Source organism: Cupressus sempervirens, chromosome 9 (genome assembly GCF_028749045.1).
Source record: "Cupressus sempervirens isolate cs-2001-9-10 chromosome 9, ASM2874904v1, whole genome shotgun sequence".
In the NCBI taxonomy this organism is placed as follows: domain Eukaryota; kingdom Viridiplantae; phylum Streptophyta; class Pinopsida; order Cupressales; family Cupressaceae; genus Cupressus; species Cupressus sempervirens.
In genome coordinates, this window is record NC_143126.1 from 336550887 (window position 1) to 336570181 (window position 19295).

The window sequence follows — 19295 nt, forward strand, 5'->3', positions numbered from 1 at the left end:
ACATGATAAGGTAGATAATGCAAACAAAAGTTCCTATTAAATTAAATGACCTTCTCATGACGCCATAGTTGTGAACGGCTATTATGAATATGACACCACTCCCGAAAGTGATGGAGGAAACATGAAGGGATAGTAATGGAACAACGGCAGCAGACTCGATGCTACTGGCACTTACGACAAGAAGGCATCTGGCAGTAGTTGAGATGGGCATTCTGGACACTATACTGACAAACACAATTATAGACGGAGGATCAAGCTTGAATGTGCTACCGGAAGATATTTGGAAAAAGCTAGGACAACCCACACTGTGGCCGCCTACTTTCCAATTACTAACAGCAAATTAGCATGGGATAAAACCATTGGGAACTCTGATGGCACAACCGATAACAATTGGGACACAACCATCTTTACTAGATTTTGTAGTCATCCCACTAAAGAGAAGAGGGTACAACGCAATCCTTGGACAGGGGTGGTTGGTGCAAGCAAAGGTAAAACATGATTGGAAACTGAACACCCTATCCATTGAACACGGAGGCAGAAGATTCATAATTGACTTGCATACACAAATGGTAGGGGAAGAGGCAGCGTCGTCAGACTCAAAAGGTGAAGGCGAGAGTGATGACGAAAGAAAAAAGAGAATGGAACCAGATGAAGAAGGGGTGTTGAGATTAGGAGGGTCGATTGATGACGACCTAGATTCGGTGAACGGACTACTACACTAGCAAATGGAGGATTACGAGCTCTTCTCGAGTTGCAACATGTTGGGTGCCGAGGAAGGAAAAGAAGGAAAGAGTTCCCGAAGGAGCATAGTGAACTAAAAGAGGGAGAAGCACAAGTGGATGAAACATCGGCCCATACGTTCAGTGAAGATAAACCGATGAAGTATGAAGAGCCTATGGTGAAAACAATGAACTTGGGTGATGAGGAAAATCTGAAAAAAATTCTTAAAGGAGATGATTGGAACCCAGTTTTGAAGGCGGCAGCGTTCAAAATATTTATGGAGTACAAGGACATCTTCGCTTGGACATATAAAGACTTAAAAGGAGTGCCACCAGAACTATGTGTCCACCGAATACCACTGATCGAAGGTGCGGCACCTATACGAAAGCGGTCCTACCGAATGAATAAAAACTATGTGGCACGAGTCAAAGAAGAAATCAATATGATACTAGAGGCAGGAATCATTTTTAGAGTACAGATGAGTGAGTGGGTATCACTGATCGTGATATCTCTAAAAAAGGACACAACAAAGATAAGAATATGCGTAGACTTTCGATGCCTCAACGCGGTAACAATTAAAGACCCGTTTCTGGTACCATTTACGGATAGCATCTTGGAGGAAGTAGTAGGGCATGAGATTTATCCATTCATGGACGGATTCTTGGGGTACAAGGAAGACAAATTAAAAACAACATTCATTGTGGAAGATGGAGTATATGCATACAATAGGATGTCGTTCGGATTGTGCAATGCCCCGGCGACATTTCAAAGGATTATCTTACACATATTTGATAAAATGTATGTCGGAAGTTTTAAAGCATTCCTAGATGACTGGTCAATCTTTAGCATAGAAGATAAACACATAATGGCACTCGAAGAATGCATGGAGAGGTGCAGAGGAGCAAGATTGGTGTTGAACCCAAAGAACTGCAGGTTCATGGTGCCATAGGGAAAGCTGCTCGAACACAATTTGTAAAGCAGGGTTGAAGACGGATCCGGACAAGGTCCGCGTAATCTTGGAGATGATGGATGTATCGGAAGTAAAGTCATTTTTAGGGCACATCGGTTATTACCGGAGATTTATTATGAACTTTGCGAAAGTTTCCTACCCGCTGGACAAACTCACTTGCAAGGGTGAACCTTACAAATGGGAAGCCGAACAAAATGAAGCTTTTGAGGGATTGAAAACAATATTGGCCACGGCACCCATTCTAGCCTATCCGAATTGGGACAAAGAATTTCATGCTCATGTAGATGCATCGAATTATGCCATTGGAGCAACACTAGCGCAAACAGGTGACCACGGATTGGACCATCCAGTGTATTTTGCAAGTAGATTGTTATTTAAGGCAGAGAAAAACTATAGTACGATGGAGTGAGAGGTGTTAGGGATGGTGTATCCAGTGCAAAAGTTCAGACATTATTTGTTGGCGACACCATTCGTATTCTATGTAGATCATCAGGCAATGCTATACCTGGTGAATGCACCGATTATTCAAGGAAGAATAAGTCAATGGTTGCTATTACTACAGGAGTTCACATTTAAGATAGTGGTGCAGCCAGGGAAAAGTCATGTAAGTGCAGATCATTTGTCGATAATAAAATCGGGAGAGCCACCTAAGGGAGTTAATGATGATTTTTCGGATGCGCAGCTATTTCATGTTACTGTACTACCATCCTGGTACGCACATATCGGAGAATATCTATCGACAGGTTAGTTTCTGAGCAAGATGCCACCAAATGAGAGAAGGAAATTGGTGCTGAGGAGCCAGACGTTTCAGTTAATCAACGGACTATTATACAAATTGGGACCTGATCAGATTCTAAGGCGATGCGTCCTAGAGGAGGAAATTCCAAAGGTACTAAAAGAAGCATATGAAGGATCGGCAGAAGGACACATGGGGCCAGACACAACTGCGCGGAAGATACTTCTGGTAGGATTATGGTGGCCAACCGTACACAATGATGCCAGGGAGTGGGTCATTGCATGGGACACATGTCAGCGAGCCGAGAAACCATTAAAGAGGGACTTCAGGCCTTTGAATCCCTCACACGCATAGGAACTCTTTGAAAGATGGGGATTGGACTTCGTCAAACCTCTGAAGGTAAGCAAAACTAGAGGGTGCCAATAGATTGTGGTGGCGACAGAGTACCTGACTAAGTGGGTGGAGGCACACACACTATAGGATAACTCGACAGTAAGCACAGCGAGATTTATTTATGAGCAAATCATTACCAGAGACGGAATTCCATTGCAGTTGACAAGTGACCGAGGAGGACACTTTGTTAATCATGTCATCCAATTGCTCACTACTGAGTTTAAAATCTATCATTCATTGTCGAGCCCGTACTATCTGAGAGCCAACGGACAAGCCAAAGCTATGAACAAGATCCTGGTTGGAGTGATTTATAAATCCTATGCAGTTGAAGGAGAAGATTGGGAAGAGAAGTTACCATCAACCTTACGGGCGTACCGTACCTCATATAAAGTAACTACGAGACATATTCCATTTCAGTTGATGTACAGACAGGAGTCAGTGGTGCCAACAGAATTCATGGTACCAAGTTTGAGGATAGCAATCGAAAACAAGCTAGGCAACATGGACAGCTTAAGGGAAAGATTGTACAACCTGAACAAACTCAATGAGTGATGGCTACAGGCACAGTGGGACACCGAAGTTACACAAAACAAGCGAAAGGCATGGCATGATAAGCACTTAAAATTAAACAAGTTTCAACTAGGCTAGTTAGTTTTGAAATATAACAGACGAAACAAAATCAGACCTGGGAAGTTCAAAGTTAAATAGGTCAGATTGTACAAGATACGGGAAGTTGGCGATGACGAGGCAATCAAGTTATGGATGCTGGACGGAAAAGAAGTACTAGACGCTATGAACGAGTCAAAGCTAAAAATATATCATGAAAGAAATGTTGCCCCGCCAACGAACAACTGAGAAAAAATCAACTATAAATACTGTATATATGTAAATACTATATATATGTAAGATAAGTAAAGGTAGATAAAAGACAAAGTTGAACATAATTTTTGAGTGCCACTGTGAAGTAATAAAGTAATAAAAGATCGGAGTGTTAAAGGAGTACGGAAGCTATAAATTTAGAACATAATTGTTAAGTTAAATGGACTAGTCACCACCGTACAGTGGTCAATAACAAAAATAGTGGAAAGATTGCACTGTACGGCATTGGGGAGTAGGTTAAGAACTTTGTACGACATACGGCCAGACAATAACATTGTAATGTATGGTTCGTACCGAATCCCTGTACAGATATTACAGTCACCATACGGCTTGTAAAAGAGACATCACTAAAGTACGCAGACCATATAAAGGTAGGAAGCAAAGGTAAAAAGGGCAAAGATCGTACAATGTACGGCAACAAGAAAGGCAAATACCATATGGTGTACAGCGAAAAGGAGAGACAGAGCACAGAGACCGTACAGTGGATGGTAGACGGTGACAACGAAAAAAACAAAGCGCAAGAACCTTATGGTGTACGGTGTCAAAATCAAAGCAAGAAGAATGTACAACAAATTGCTCTGTACGACTCAACAAACAGGAAAACAAATGTACGGTTGTCCGTATGGCCAGCCTGGGCGAGAGGGAAGCACGTAAAATACCTATATGATCTCACTTCCATACGGAATGAGAAAAGAAGAATAGGGAGCATACATCAGCAACTGTAGAAGTACACTAAAATAGGGAGCCACATCTTTAATTACCGTACAGCTAAGACAAACACAAGACGAGAATATAGTACGGACCTTGTGCTAGTACAGAAGGAGAGCAATACGGATTATAGCTTGCAAAAGAGAAAGACGATATGTTGAAAGAGAGCAATCATGCCAAATAACCTTTCAGAGACCATACAAGAACATTCAAAGGGAGGAGCCATACTTTCCATAAGCCGTACAACAGAGAGGGTGGGCAGGGTAGAAGCCGTTCACAGAGCTTTGAAGGAGAGTCGTACGGATCCGTACGGACGCTAAGGCAGGAGAGGGATTTTGTAACAAGTTTGTACGGGGAAGCAACTAAACTAACGGTTTGTGATCTATCTAGCAAAACGACAAAGTGACAGTTATGCAGTCAGTTGGCAAAAGGGCTTGGAAAAAGAAATTGTACGAAGACTCAGCCATGAACAGGAATGTGAAGACATTGCCATCCGGAGTCCGTGTAGCAGGAGGGACTAGTGCAGGTCCAAGTAAGAAGAAAGTAAAGCAACCAAAATAGCCGGTTGCGACAGATATTCCTACAATGCAGAGTGTTACATTCGAAGGGTTAAATGGTGCAAAATGCTGGAAGTGGTGGAAGGAGACTCCAGAGAACCACCAGGTGAAGGATAGTATCCAGAAAGCACAAGTAGAATGGGTGGTTTAAATGCCAGTATTTTGTATCAGAGACTACGAAAATTTTCTACGCATAATGATAGAAACGTATGACAGGTTCTCTCGAACTAGTATGTTTGAATATCTTGGTTGCAACTTAGTAGTGTCATTCAAACCGGCCGACTTCACACGGGTATTTGGGATACCTGGCCATGCTCAAGGTGGAAGGAAAATAGAAAGTAAGCCTAAAAAGATGAGCCAGGAAGTAAAGATGCAATTGATATAGCTCGTTTGTGGGGACTTGTCACAAGTAGAACAAGAGGTCCTTTCAGACACATCAAAGGGCAGAGGGTTGAAGAAATCCAATATACAGTAAGGTCACTGGCATTGTTTGATGGACATCGTGAAGAGTCGCCTCACAAGTTCTAGCCGCACCTCGGATATTTCATTTCCACATGTAGCAATGATGAACGGGATTTTGCACAGCAGGGTATATGACTCGGCAGCATTGTTGGCAAAATGGATGTCGGAATTCGTGACATTGCAGCACAAGACATTCTACATGCCACATTATGCCATCGGCCTGTTCCTAGATGCAGTGACGCAGATGATCCCCAATGATGTACTAGAGGCCAAACCAGGACCACTCACGCCTAGCAAACCACCGGTTATGTAGTGGAGGCAGTTGGATACACTTGGCACCAAAACCATCAGACAGAAACGACCGAGGCCAGACGGTGGAAACATAGACAGTGGTCGAGAGGAGACTTCTTCAGAGGAGAGTGGGACTGATGGGGAAGAGGAAGAGGACGAAGAGGTAGAGGTAATTAAAACTACGCCATTGAGATTCCCATGGCCTGCACTTTCAGCTACAGCACATTTGGCTCCTATTGGCATACATGGCATTCTAGGTTTTGTTCAATTCAAGCAGCCAGTAGTGATGACACCAGTTTTGGCTATGACGCAGCCTGCCGTAGAGACACGAGCTATTCTAGAGGCAGTAGCAGAGGCACATCCATCACCAACAGAGATAGCCGCTCTAGAGGTAACGATGGAGTCGGCTCGTGAGACTTTACCAAAGGCTGGAGATGAGACATTGGTACCTGATAATAAGATGGACACAGAGATAGGGGTAATGGAGGTACCAACAGGCGAGGAGTTGGGGGCATCAGGTGTTTGATTGGATGTAGTGGGTTCTGATGCAGTGGTTACAGTAGATACGACACTGCTAGCATCACCTGAGAGAGACAGAGAGAGTCGAACCCAAAAGTTGAGTGCTTACCCGAGTACGCGGTTCCACCGAACCCCGGCACCTCAAGTGGCGTACTTGCCAACACCCACACAGGAAGCAGTTCCGAAGGAGAACCCATTGCAAACACAGGAGGTTGGGCAGACACAAGCTGAAGGATTACTGCATAGCGCTATTGAGCGTATGGCGGAAGCAGTGGAGAGGGCTATGGGTGTGCAACAGGAACATCCAGTAGCGTGGGAGGTAGGGATGAGAGAGGCATTTCTTGCTAATGTAGCAGCTCTAGCAACTCGGGCTCGCTAGGTGTTAGTTTTGGCAGAGACTCAGGCATTGGACTCAGTAGTGAAGGAGCCAGAGCGAGTGATATCCTTTATGAGATTAGGATGCCCGGCTACCTTTACAGTCTATTTTGAGGAGCGGGGATGGCCGGATGTGGAGACTACAAAGATGTGATAGGATTGGGCCACGATGAGAGATCCTAGTATGGAGAGCCAAGAAGAGGCTTTGACTCATGAGATAGTGAAGTTATACAAGGAGGCATATTACACTATCTGGAGGAGCCAGGCAGATCAGGGAGCAGCTAAGAGGGCTCGGAAGGAGTCAGCTATGAGGTTAGCCACAAAGAGGGCAGCCTGGGAATCCGGGAGGGCAACCCTGTTAGACAGACAGAGTTAGCTACAGAGGTTGGTACCGAAAAAGGAACAAGTAGCAACATAGAAGGAGAAAGAGTTGGGAGAAATTGCAAGGATGATACAATCAGCTTTAGAGCTTCAGATGGAGGCAGAAGCAGAACTCAAGGTTAGGAAAGAGCAAGTCTACAAGCTACGGGCGGAGCTGAACGAGTCGAGGGCGTGGACGGCCACTACGTCAGTGACGCATCCCTCTATTTAGTATTTATGCATTGATGTACTAGTGGGTTATTTTTTAAGTTTTGTTGTATTGTTATCCGAAGACAACTTTTCTTTTGGGGGGGGGATGATGTTGTCGGTAAATTCTATAGTGTAGCCGACGGATAGAATAGTATCCGAATGGGCACGTGACACTTGAGTCGCCGCTTTGGGAAGGTATATGTACACCGTCTGAAATGGACTTTGGATCATCGTTGTAATCATTGTATTCGAATTGTAAGCATTGAGTGCATATTGCATATATGAATAAAGTATCTGTTCTGTGTTGTATCGTGCTATACTACATGCGTTAAAGTATCTTTACCCTGTACGGTAAACATAATGTCCCCAAATGTCAACGAAATAAATTAACTAAACTAAATATTTTGAAGTTGTCCAAATAAATTAAATATTAATGGATGGCCTTTTTCTAATTAACTTTAGTAAAAGTGACTTCAATAAAATAAGTATTATTAGAAGTCACTTAATTAATAAAGTGGCTTTCTTATAATGTTAAAATTAAATTATAACATAAAGTTCCATTTTGGAGGGAAATAAAATAAAGTATTTCTCTCAAAATAGGGAAAAGGTTACTACTATAAACGAAGGAAAAAGGGCAATGCAAAGGCATTTGGAGATTGTTATTTTCATTTTGAGTCTTTTCTCTGTGAGCTTGAAGCTTTGCTTAAAGGTCTAGTAAAACCCGAGGACGGAAACCCAAGCTGATTTGGTGATTTGGTCAATAACCCAGATCAGGCCCCTCGGTGGATTCCTTTCAGCCTTTCTCGATTCGCAGGTGTATTACATTGTTCAGTTTTGTGCACAGTTATCCCATTCACCATAATTTGGAGATATCTCACAAGGGCTTGATGATATTGTAGAGGAATCATGTGGTTATGTTGCATCTAAACTTTAAGCATGTTCTAGCATTGTAATAGCAGTATATTTATTAATAGCCATGCATATTTTATATCATAATCATTTTCAATAGATTTGACTTTGTAATCACCTATTTCCTTGGAAATCTATATTGTTCCTTTGCATGGCCTGCATGTTATTATTCTGCAATGAAATGAAGCAAATCATGTCAAAAATCAAAATTCCAAATCAGATTCGAGACAATATCCTAGTTTGGGATATTTCAACAGAGGAAAATTTTATCCCAAGAATATGCATCTGATCAAGCACAGGAAGCCTCCTCAAAAGTGTTTCTCGCATCAAAAGGCACTACCCAATAAGCCAAATAGGGTTGAAGAATCCAATGATGAATTTGAAGAAAAAAACGTAAGCTCCACATATAAGTTTCATGGCAGCCAGATCACAGATCTTGGGAAAAGGTCAAATACAATACATAGAAGTAGTTTCCCACAAGGGCTTGAGGTTGTTGGTAATGAGGCAAAACATGATGACTAAGGAGGAGAACAGCATACAGAACGCTTGCAACACTATCAGAAACACTTAGATTTATGCTTTTCATTCTAAAGGAGTTTGCTTGGACAAAGCTTGACAATTTGATTAATTGTGGGGCCACCCACAGTTTCATTGATGAAGGGTTAGTGGCCAAGATGGATTTGACGATAGAAGGCTTTCAAAAATGTTTACTGTTAAATTGGGAAACAAAAGTACCATTCCATGCAACCAAAGAATTCAGCAATTCGACTTTTTAAAAAAAAGATACAAGATGCAAGAGAATTTCTATATAATTGGCATTGGCAAGACAGAGTTGGTGTTGGAGAAGTTATCAAACCATACAGTAAAAGTGCAAATCTGATAGGAAGGAGATAGTTCTTTGCGACCTTTCCAATGGGAGCCCTATGGTAGTTTCAGGCAAAAGGGTGGAGAGTTTTTGGAAGAGACCAGGTGGCTTGGATCGTAGAATGCTTGATTATACATATAAGTTCATCTAAGGATGAGAGGTCCTGCCATTTTGATATTCAGTTCATCTTGGATAAACATGCAAAGAAGTTTGATGAAATCCCTTCTAGTCTACCAATGGATAGGAACTTTCAGCATGTGATTGAGCTTGAGGAAGGAGCAGAACTTATCATCAATACACCGTATCAAGACCCAAGGAGGTATAATGAAGAGACTAAAAAGGCAATTAAGGAGCTATTGAGCATTTGGGACACACAACCATGTCCAGCCCATTTGCTTCATCTGTGGCATTGGTGAAGAAAAAAGATGGGACAATGAGAATGAAAGCAATCACTATCCCATACGCAAGGTCAATGAGTTAATAGCTGAGCTTCATATTACAATGTATCTCTCCCAGATTGACTTCTATCAGGGTATCATCAATAAGGGTCCATGATACACTATCGAATTTCAGAATCACTCACCAGTTCAAGTGCTTGGGCAATATATTTGGGTTGACCAATTCACTCACCACTCTTCATTCATTGCATGAATCCAGTATTCATTTTATCATTCAAGAAATTGTGCTACTCTTCTTTGATGGGCACAAATTTCCTATTACAGCCTTTTAACAAGCTCAAGGATGTAATGAGCCCATGCCCAATTATGTCCATTCCAGATATCTCACTTCCTTTGTTCTGGAGTGTAATGGTTCGGAGCAGTTTTTATGCGAAGTAGACACCCAATGGCATTTGAGAGAAGGAATTACAAGGAGACAGATTATAGCTTCTTCAGTTATGACAAGTTGTTGGCTACCATGCATTGACTAACCAAATTCAGACAATACTTGGTTTGTGGGATGTTTGTGATCAAAACAGATCATAATGAAAAATTTGTGTTAGTCTTCTTTGATGAAATTTTAATTTGTCAGAAGACACGAGAAGTCACGAAATGATCATCTAAAGCACATAGATGTGTTGCTTGGAGTACTTGAGCAACATTCATTCTACACCAAAGCATTCAAATGTGAACTTGGCTTGACTGATATACTATATCTGAGGCATAAGAATAGTGCCCAAGGGGTTAGTGTGGATAAGAAGATCAAGACAATACAAGATTGGCGAAGAGTAAGAAATAAATCATGTTTGAGGGGATCTGTGAGCCTTTGCAGCTATTATAGGGGGTTTGTGAAGGGGTTTCCACAGCCCCGTCAACAGATTTGACAAAGAAATGAGCCTTCCCTTGGAGCCTTACAGCACAGAGAGCTTTTTGACAAGTTCAAGGAGGTCATAAGCTCATGCCAAGTTATAGCAATTCCAAACTTCTCACTTCGTTTTGTCCTGGAGTTTAATGGTTCAGAAGTGGAGATCGGAGCAATTTTGATGCAGAGTAGGCACCCAATGGCAGTTCAGAAAATACTTGGTTTGTGGGATGTTTGTGACCAAAACAGATCATAAAAGCTTGAAATACTTCCTCAACCATAAGTTTTAAATGATAGATAACAAAATAGGTAAGCAAACTACAAGCTTATGATTTTAACATTGAGTATTTTACTAGTTTAAGAGAAAGAACAATGTGGTGACTAATGCACCCTCTAGGAAACCTTATTTTTGTACTATGACTGATAATCTGATGATTGGATGGCTTCCATAATAGTTGAATATGATAAGTACACAGTTGCTAATGCCATTTTGGATGATAGATTGCAATATGACAGGATCAATGTAATCGATGAGCTCATCCTCTGGAAAAATTAAGTGTATCTTGTACTAAAATCAAAGGTAAAGGAAACAATTTGAAGGCATGTCTGGACACACCACTTGCTAACCATACAGGCTACTATAAGACATGCAAGCAAGGAGTGTTCCTCATGGAAGGGCCTAAACATGATATGTTGAAGCATGCTAGGTAATATAAAGTGTGACAACAAAATAAAACAGCGCATGTATAATCAGATAATTTGTTGCAGACACTGCATTTCCATGGATTTCATTACATGCATTCCAAAATTGCAAGTTAAGGATTCTATCTATGTGATTATTGATAGGTTCACTAAACACACACATTTCCATGCCATTTCTTCTCCAGAAGTTGCCCATTTGCTCCTTGATTAAAATTTGACTTCATGGGCTACCAAGGAGCATTGTTAGTGACAGACAGCAAGTTATTAACTTGTTTTGGCAAGAGATCTTTCAATTAACAGACACGGAATTAACCCCTACCACTAGCTATCATCCTCAAAACTGATGGGCAAACAGAGATTCTAAACAAATGGATAGAAGATTACTTAAGGAAACATGCTACAGAACAGCAAATGGCACTACTCAAGCAAATCGCACTACTCAAATGGTTGCACCTGGGGGAGTATTGCTATAATTTTACTCACAGGTCTATAGTTATGACCCTTTTCGAGACACTCTATGGTTATGATGTCATTTCATTCAAGGATTTGTTAGTTTCCAATAATAATGTTCCAAGAGCTAAAGATTTCATTCAGTGAAATTTAGACATTGCAAAAGCACTCATGAAAACCTACAACAGTCCCAAAAATGTGTTGGACAGCCTGGGTGTCTCTTTTTGTCACCAACCCTAATTAGAATAGGTATAAGTAGGAGCATGGTTGAAAAACTCTGAGGTATATCACAGAACTCTGCAAGCTGGGCAATATTATCGCACAAAAAATCAGCGCCACATTTTTGTTTTTCACGCAGCGAGTTTAGCCTCCAAAAAATTGCCACATCATGCGTATATTTCAGTCTAATTAATAATTATAATGTTTAAAAACGACAACCTTGTATAATCACAGCGACTAAGGGATGTATTGTGTCTTGTCACAAAACCAAGGATTGAGCTCCAGTGACTTTTCACCCTTTTTCCTCAGGGAAATCTACTCCTTTCTTATACTCGACTGCCTGAAACGATGAGCAAAGAAAGACATGTCTCTCCACTCTTCCATTTTTGGTCACATCTCTGATGAGGCTGATATTCACATTTTTCTTTAAGTCGCTTATGCCTAATCAATGTTTTGTAATAAACTTTATTTAATCCTCTGCCTACTTAACGAGTGACACAGCCACTATGGTATAGGTCATTATATAAATCTATGTTTTAGTTTTAGTCCTGCATTATTATTATTATAACTGATTGATATATTCATTAATAGAATTATTTACATTAATAATTGATTAATAAAAATACCCGACTGATAGTGAGCCCTTAGTAAATATACGTTGGTTTTCGTAATATTCTAGTTTTTATATTTTAAATACAGTTTAAATATATAAATAATAATAGTGAATTACTGGGGATCACCTTGTGGTGTAGTGGTGTTGTGGTTGCACTATTAATGGTGCAACCAAGGTTCAAATCCCCGCTTGGCCCAAAAACAGTGTTCATGCGGGTTGGACGTGTTCATGCGGGTTGGACCCACCTAGGTTGCCATGCTTGTGGAGATAAGGGCAGTGTTAATGCTGGTGGATTGGTGCACGTGACAGGAGATGAAGGTTACAGTGTTCATGCCGAACAGTGTTCAAGCCGATGGAGATGGAGGTAATGGTGTTAAAGCCAGTTCAGTTCTCGAACCGTCACTGCGCTAGGAATGCTCACGAACCCTGTGCTAGACCCACGTTGGGAGTGTGTTGGTTGCATCCCTCGGGCTCAGAGTCCCTGCTGAGCTTCCGTACTCACAGGTCTTGTGTGTTGAATTAGGGAATGAGGTCCCCCAGATTTGTGGCATCACTGGTTCGTAGCTCCAGTCAAAAGTGAAATAATATCGATCAAAAAAAATAGTGAATTACTAAATACAATGTTTTAACATTTTAACAATTATTACATTTGATGAATATTTAACTTTGATTAATATGATGGAAATCTCAGATTTCCATAAAAATGCCAATTTATTGCTGATTGTTTTTGCCAAGTTTTCCGAAAAAATTGGGTCAGTCGAGTTATTGTCGAGTCCAAGTTTTTCAACTATGAATAGAAGTTTGTTGGCTGCGTAAATTTAGTCATAAGTTTGGTGAATTTTTTCCCAAATGGAAGCTTGCAAGATGAAATCCGTGTCAAGTGTGAAGAGGTTGGACAAAAACCTGACCCCTTCAAGTATTTTTCTGTGCATGCATTCCATTTTTCCTAAGTTCTTATCCCAATTGCTGTGCAGGATAAGTGGGCAGATAAATGTCAACTCTATGAACTGTGATCTTCATTCTGTTTCGTGAAGTTGTGCAGATCTTATTAAAAAATTCTGGAAACCCTAGGTTCTTTTCAGTTCTTTGCAGATTTTGATCTTAAGTTTATTGTATCACAACTGATTAAAAAATTAGATAAACCCTAGGCTGTTTAGATCAATTTGCTGATTTCAGCTGCCGTTTTCTGCTCTGCAATGAGAACAACCCAGAGGACACGCTGAGCTCAGGATGAAACCACTGCCTCACTAGATCAGACTTTTATGGCACTTTCTAACTCTGAATTTCAAATTATTTTTTATTGTCGCCGTTTCCTTCATTATTCATCCCATATGCTACACATAAGGGGTCAAGTCTAAAACCAGTTAAATCACTATCATAAATCTGCAGATTTCATGATGAATAATATGATCTTGGAGCCAGTGCCTTAAGAAGGACCTATACATACTGCAGTGAACAGATTTTTAGGGCAAACAAGTGGGGGGTATAGAGAATTCACAGGACGGAGGGACAGAGTCTAGAGCATCAACAGCAAGCCCAAAATTCATATATCTCATCAGATCAATATCAATGTGGCAAGAGACTGTGACCAGGTGTGCAGTAAGTATATCCCAAGCATCAACAACTGCAAAATCTGTATTATGAGGGTTTTATTCTGACCAAGAGTGCATCAAATATATTCTAGGCATCACAAACTGCAGTACATCTGTGTTTGAGTGCTTCACAACTCAATACCCTCGAGGTGACAGGCGTAGAGGTGGTCTTTAAATTTGGGCAGGTGCTGGCTCGGTATTCACGAGTCACCATTAATCGAGAACTAGATGCATGAAAGGCCAGATCAAGGACGGTTGGGCTCTCCCAATCAAAGCACTGGGACATAGATGTTCAGGAAAGGGGTAAATACACTACATACAGATTATTTCTGAAGAAGAGTCAACAATAGAAATAACAGAAGCTATGGCCATGATTAAAGAGATAGAGCCAGAGAGGAAAGAAGAATAAGTGATCCCAACAGGAACTCTTGCTATTCTTTCTGAGAAAAGTAATTACCACGTTTTGAGAGTTCAGCGAATCTTGCAAAGTCACAAAGTGACAGTGTTGATTGATCCTGGGGCCACTAGCAATCCTATAGATCCAGATTTGATTTCCAAGAAAGATTTTGATACAAAATGGTTCGATGGGTTTAAATTTATGCATCTAAACAACCATATTATTCCTTGTAGGGTATTAAATTATCAACACAATAGCCCAATTTATTTTCAGGAAAGTCAAAGATGACTCCTATGTCGTGGGATTGGAAGAAATCCACATTGTCTATGGCATGCAGTGGTTGCATTCACTTGGTGAAATTACTCAAATTTACCAAGCAATGGAGTTCAAGTTCAAATAAGATACTCCACTGTGATGATGTCTGGTCCATTTTAAATATTGTTACAGTAGCACATGGAAAATGGCTCCCAAGTGAGGAATTGGCAAGAAGGAACCATTTGAGAAAGAATCAGCATTCCAGCATGAGTGTAGAATTTTGGAGATAAGAACTATAATATCTGGATCCTTATGTGTTGTTTTCTACATCCTATAGTACTGCTGTTTTCTACATCCTCATTTATTTCCACACCTTCAGGTCAGCCACCAAGAAAAGATTGATCTCAAGGCACATAAATTTCCACCTTTTGTCTTTGAAGATGTATTTGAGATTAATGCAAGGTGATTGCCAGCAATTGTAAACTAATTCCTGAGCAAAGGAAGGCATAGGGAAAGCTATATAATAAAGTATTCCCTCTACGGGAATCTTCTTTCAATGGCATTAAACCAAACGGTTCAGAAAAAATCTGAGATTGGGAAAGTGAATCAGTGGTATCACATGGGGAGAGCACTAAGTACATACATTCCAGCATTACTAGCATTGGAGATGAAATTTGGGGTATATGTGGCCGCCGCAATCACTTATCTTGAAGTCATATAATCTGACTTAAGCCATTTTTAGAAGGATTCAGCATGGGGTACTGCAATCTGCAATTGTGACTTTCCAAAAATCTTCATAAGAGTGATCTAGAAGTGGTATAGCACATGATGCTGAAGCTTACACATATTATGGTGAAGTCGTTAAGAAGGCAGAGGCAACAATGAGAACAGGATTAGTGAGTAATCCTGCTATAGAGGTCAGTTCATTTTTCATTGTTGAATTTACAAGAGTAACGCCCATGTAATGAGCATCCCCCCATAGCATGCTACCTTGATGTATAAGGGGCTAGTGTTAACATTGCTAGCGGCAGGACTGGCATGTCCCCTCCACTAGGATAAGATGAAATTTGTATTTTATTATCATTAAAAAAAGTTCTAAGCGCTAAATTGATAAAAAAGCAATATTAGTTTCAATATAAAAAATTGACTGATTATTAAATAAACTCTAAGTTACCAATTTGGGTTCAAGGTTCGGGTTCATGGATTTGGACAAAAAAAAATTCCCATTTAGATTTATGAGTGGGTTCGTGAGTGTGTGTGTATGTGTGTATACACACACACACACACACACACACGTACGTATGCATTATATATACAAAAAAATAAGAGAAACGTGTATAATTGCAAAACTTAGTCATTTCATAGTATGAATATATGTTGCTTGATCATTGATCAATGCCAAATGTGAAAGATATAATTAGATACCCGTTCATTAATCTATGTTCATGATTGTAAAGAAAATCATACATTAAATTACTAAATTGCAAACCCCTGCCTTACCAGATTAAATTCTTATAGCCTTGCCAGTTATGTGGTCATGTGAATGTTTCTGCTATGTCTCTCTACTAGATAACGTGGAGAACCTATTGGACTAGATTGTCAATATTCTTTGGATAGAACCATGTGAAGAACGACGTTCAGCTCAATGGAAATTCTAGGAAAATGGCTTAACTCCAGAACAGTTTTTCATGCTTTGGTCCACCTTGGGAGATAGTCAAAGATCAAGGGTAAAAGTGTATTTTTCCTATCACTGTTGATTTAGTCAGCAAGGATGAGCAATCATTTCAACAAGGCAATTGGGCACTGCTATCTGACACCCCAATTGTAGGATTCCATATTCAAATTTCATACATTGTGGCTTGGGTTGAATGAGATGGAGTCTGTTAGTAGCAATTGTGTAGTAGAACAATGCAAGGTCAATTCTTACTAAATGGTTTTTCATGATAATGGCCAATGTTTCAAGTTGTATAAGCAATTTATTTCAAAAGAGAGCTTCACTGAGGGGCTACAAAAGGACCTCACCGTTTGAGATAGCACCAAATTGTTACTTAAATCTCTGTGTTTCTATATGTAGTTGTTTAAGAAATAAAATAATAGTAAATTCTAAGAATGATAATCTTCAAGCATTGTTAGGCAACTAAACTTTGGTAATGTGTTTCTAGCAAGGTCACCAGGAGACGGGGAGACTTTGAGGTCTCCGGTACTGGTACTGGTACCGGTACGGCAATTTTTCAAATAGGAGACGAGGGTACTTGGAGACGGCAATTTTTTTCTTTTTTTTTTTAAAATAAATTTTTAATAGTTTAAACTTAAAGAGTCTAATACTAAAAGTAAATACAAAATTTCAAAATTTCAAAATAGTAATACCGTAAGACTAAAAGACTAAAGTAAATAATAAATTAATAATACTAGTGTTGTCACATTAAAAATTAAAATAGATTCATAGAGTCAAACTGTCAAAGATTATAATAATAATAAGCGGTCAGACACAGAAGTATATTACTGAAATAGATTTTAAAACCTGACAAATTGGCATTGCTACAAAAAATTTGTGAAAATTATTGAATTATTCAACATTGATACATGCATAGAGACACACTTAGGATTTCTATTTTCTAACTAAGAGTTAGGATTGCTTAGTTTAAAAGGGATTAAATCATTTTGTAATAGTGTTTTTTTTCCAGTTACACAGATTGAACTAACAAAGATTCCTATATTGGTACTAGGATATTGCCAACATCAGATAAACAGGTACGAATAACAAATACGACTTATACATCAAACTGAAACATGATATCCTCTTGAAAAAACAGAAATACGGGACCAAATACATTCATGTTAACATACATAAAACCTCTAGTCTATCACTGTTATCGCTGAGTCTTTATCAGCAAATAGATGCTTGGTTTTCATGAGGAATAATACTATTATCAAGCATTTGCATATCAGATTTCTGTAACATATGTAATACTATCTTCTAATGCACTAACAACAGTTTTTGCACCCTAATTCCTCAGTCGCATAAATTTATGTGATTTGGGATCTTTACTGCAATCCTGTACAGCTTCCAATATGTTGTCTTAGACTTGTATCGTGTTCCTGTAGGTGACGTACATCACCAAGCAGTTGTTACAGAATTCATATAGTACCTTAGATTTTTGCATTAAAAACATTTAAATGAGGGCTAAAATATATAAAATTATTTAATATTATATTTTACATTTATATTTTATCAGGAGACTTCGGGGAGACTTCACTTTTTGGATTAGGAGACGGGGAGACTTTAGGAGACTTCGTCATGAAGTCTCCAACCTTTTTTGAGGTCTCCGGAGACGCAAAAAGTCTCTGAGACGCGTCTCGGTCTCCGAGACGCCACTTTTAGGGGGGAGACGGGTCTCCTGGTAACCATGGTTTCTAGTGTATTGTAGTGGACTAAATCTTTAGTGATGAAAGCTGTTATTTGGCATCACTAAGCAGCAAGCATCACAAAAACCAAGTTACCAGCAGTCACTTGTCAATGTAATATATATAGACTATTGTATTTTGTTTTAGTTTAGTTTCCTATACATTCAACCACTCCCTATAGTGATTCGTTTGTCTCCATCTATCACAAAGTTTTTGTTGCAATATGTCAAAACTCACTTTCGTATGATCCGTTTTGTTGTGCATTCCTTAGGGTTGCCCATTTTCCGGATACATGCAACTTTATCATCATTTACAAGAGCTTCACACGGGTTATTTGCTCACCGCAATTCATTATTGGTAAACTAATTTGTTGTATTTAATCATTTTATCGTTCATCTATATTTCTTATTTTATTTTTTGTCGTAAAAAACAGTTTTCAATCCTTTCTCCTCTTTGCTACCTAAGCATAGCTACACTTTTAAGTTGGGAAGAGAAGTACACCATATAATGAACTTATCACCTATATTGTCATCGTATCACAAATTATCCTCTCACAATGTCCACTATCATTATCACTTGCAAACCCATAATTACCCATTGGTGTTACTACTAAAACTCAAGTCCCTGTGAAGGAAATGTTGGGAATATTACACCATTCTTGTAGGTTATTTAGTTTGTCATAAATAAAAAGATTGATGAGTGAGTGTTTGTATTATGAGTTTCTAAAACAGCTTGTCTATATAAATGAGTGATTATAGAAGGTATAACAATTCTTTTATAATATAGGAGATGAAACTCCTATAAATATGTCATATGTCTTGAATGAATAATAATATTGATTAGTATTAGTTGTATTTAAAATTAACATTCTGAAATTTGATAGAGTTTCAAAACATATTAATTAGATAAACCTCGCATTGATGACAATTCATCACCATAATGACCTGATGCTCTTGAATATTGCTTAAAATTAGAAGACATGGGACCCGGAGAATACACAAGCATCTCAAAAAAATTGTCAGCAGGGAAGAGGAACAATAAGTATAATCCACTTTGGGCTTTCACCATCTAACCTCTTTCAACACTGACCAAGGTTTGAGTAAGGTTGTACTTCATAAACGGTGTTTGCCTCACAGTTTATCAATGTGGGACTGTCACAACCGGCATTCATTATTTTGAGGGAATGGAGACTTACATTACGTGATATTATCATAGATATTGTGCCTTGAGAATGTTCCACAACGTGTTGTATTTGCATACTCAAGTCATCACGATGATAACTATTTTATAAGGATTAATAATTACTATGATGACCTCCCACTCTTGTACTGCTAATAATCACAAAGCAATGGAACCTCCGGAGCACACAAGAAATATGATCATTTGCAGGTAGGTGCAGAAAAGTAAGA

The 19295-nt window shown here is 39.3% G+C and overlaps 1 protein-coding gene across 1 annotated transcript in view; it reads right to left on the bottom strand.

Annotated features, from left to right (window-relative positions):
- GRV2 (DNAJ heat shock N-terminal domain-containing protein) overlaps window positions 1-19295 on the bottom strand; it is a 234639-nt gene that overhangs the window by 214262 nt on the left and 1082 nt on the right. The gene's annotated exons all lie outside the window — the stretch shown is intronic.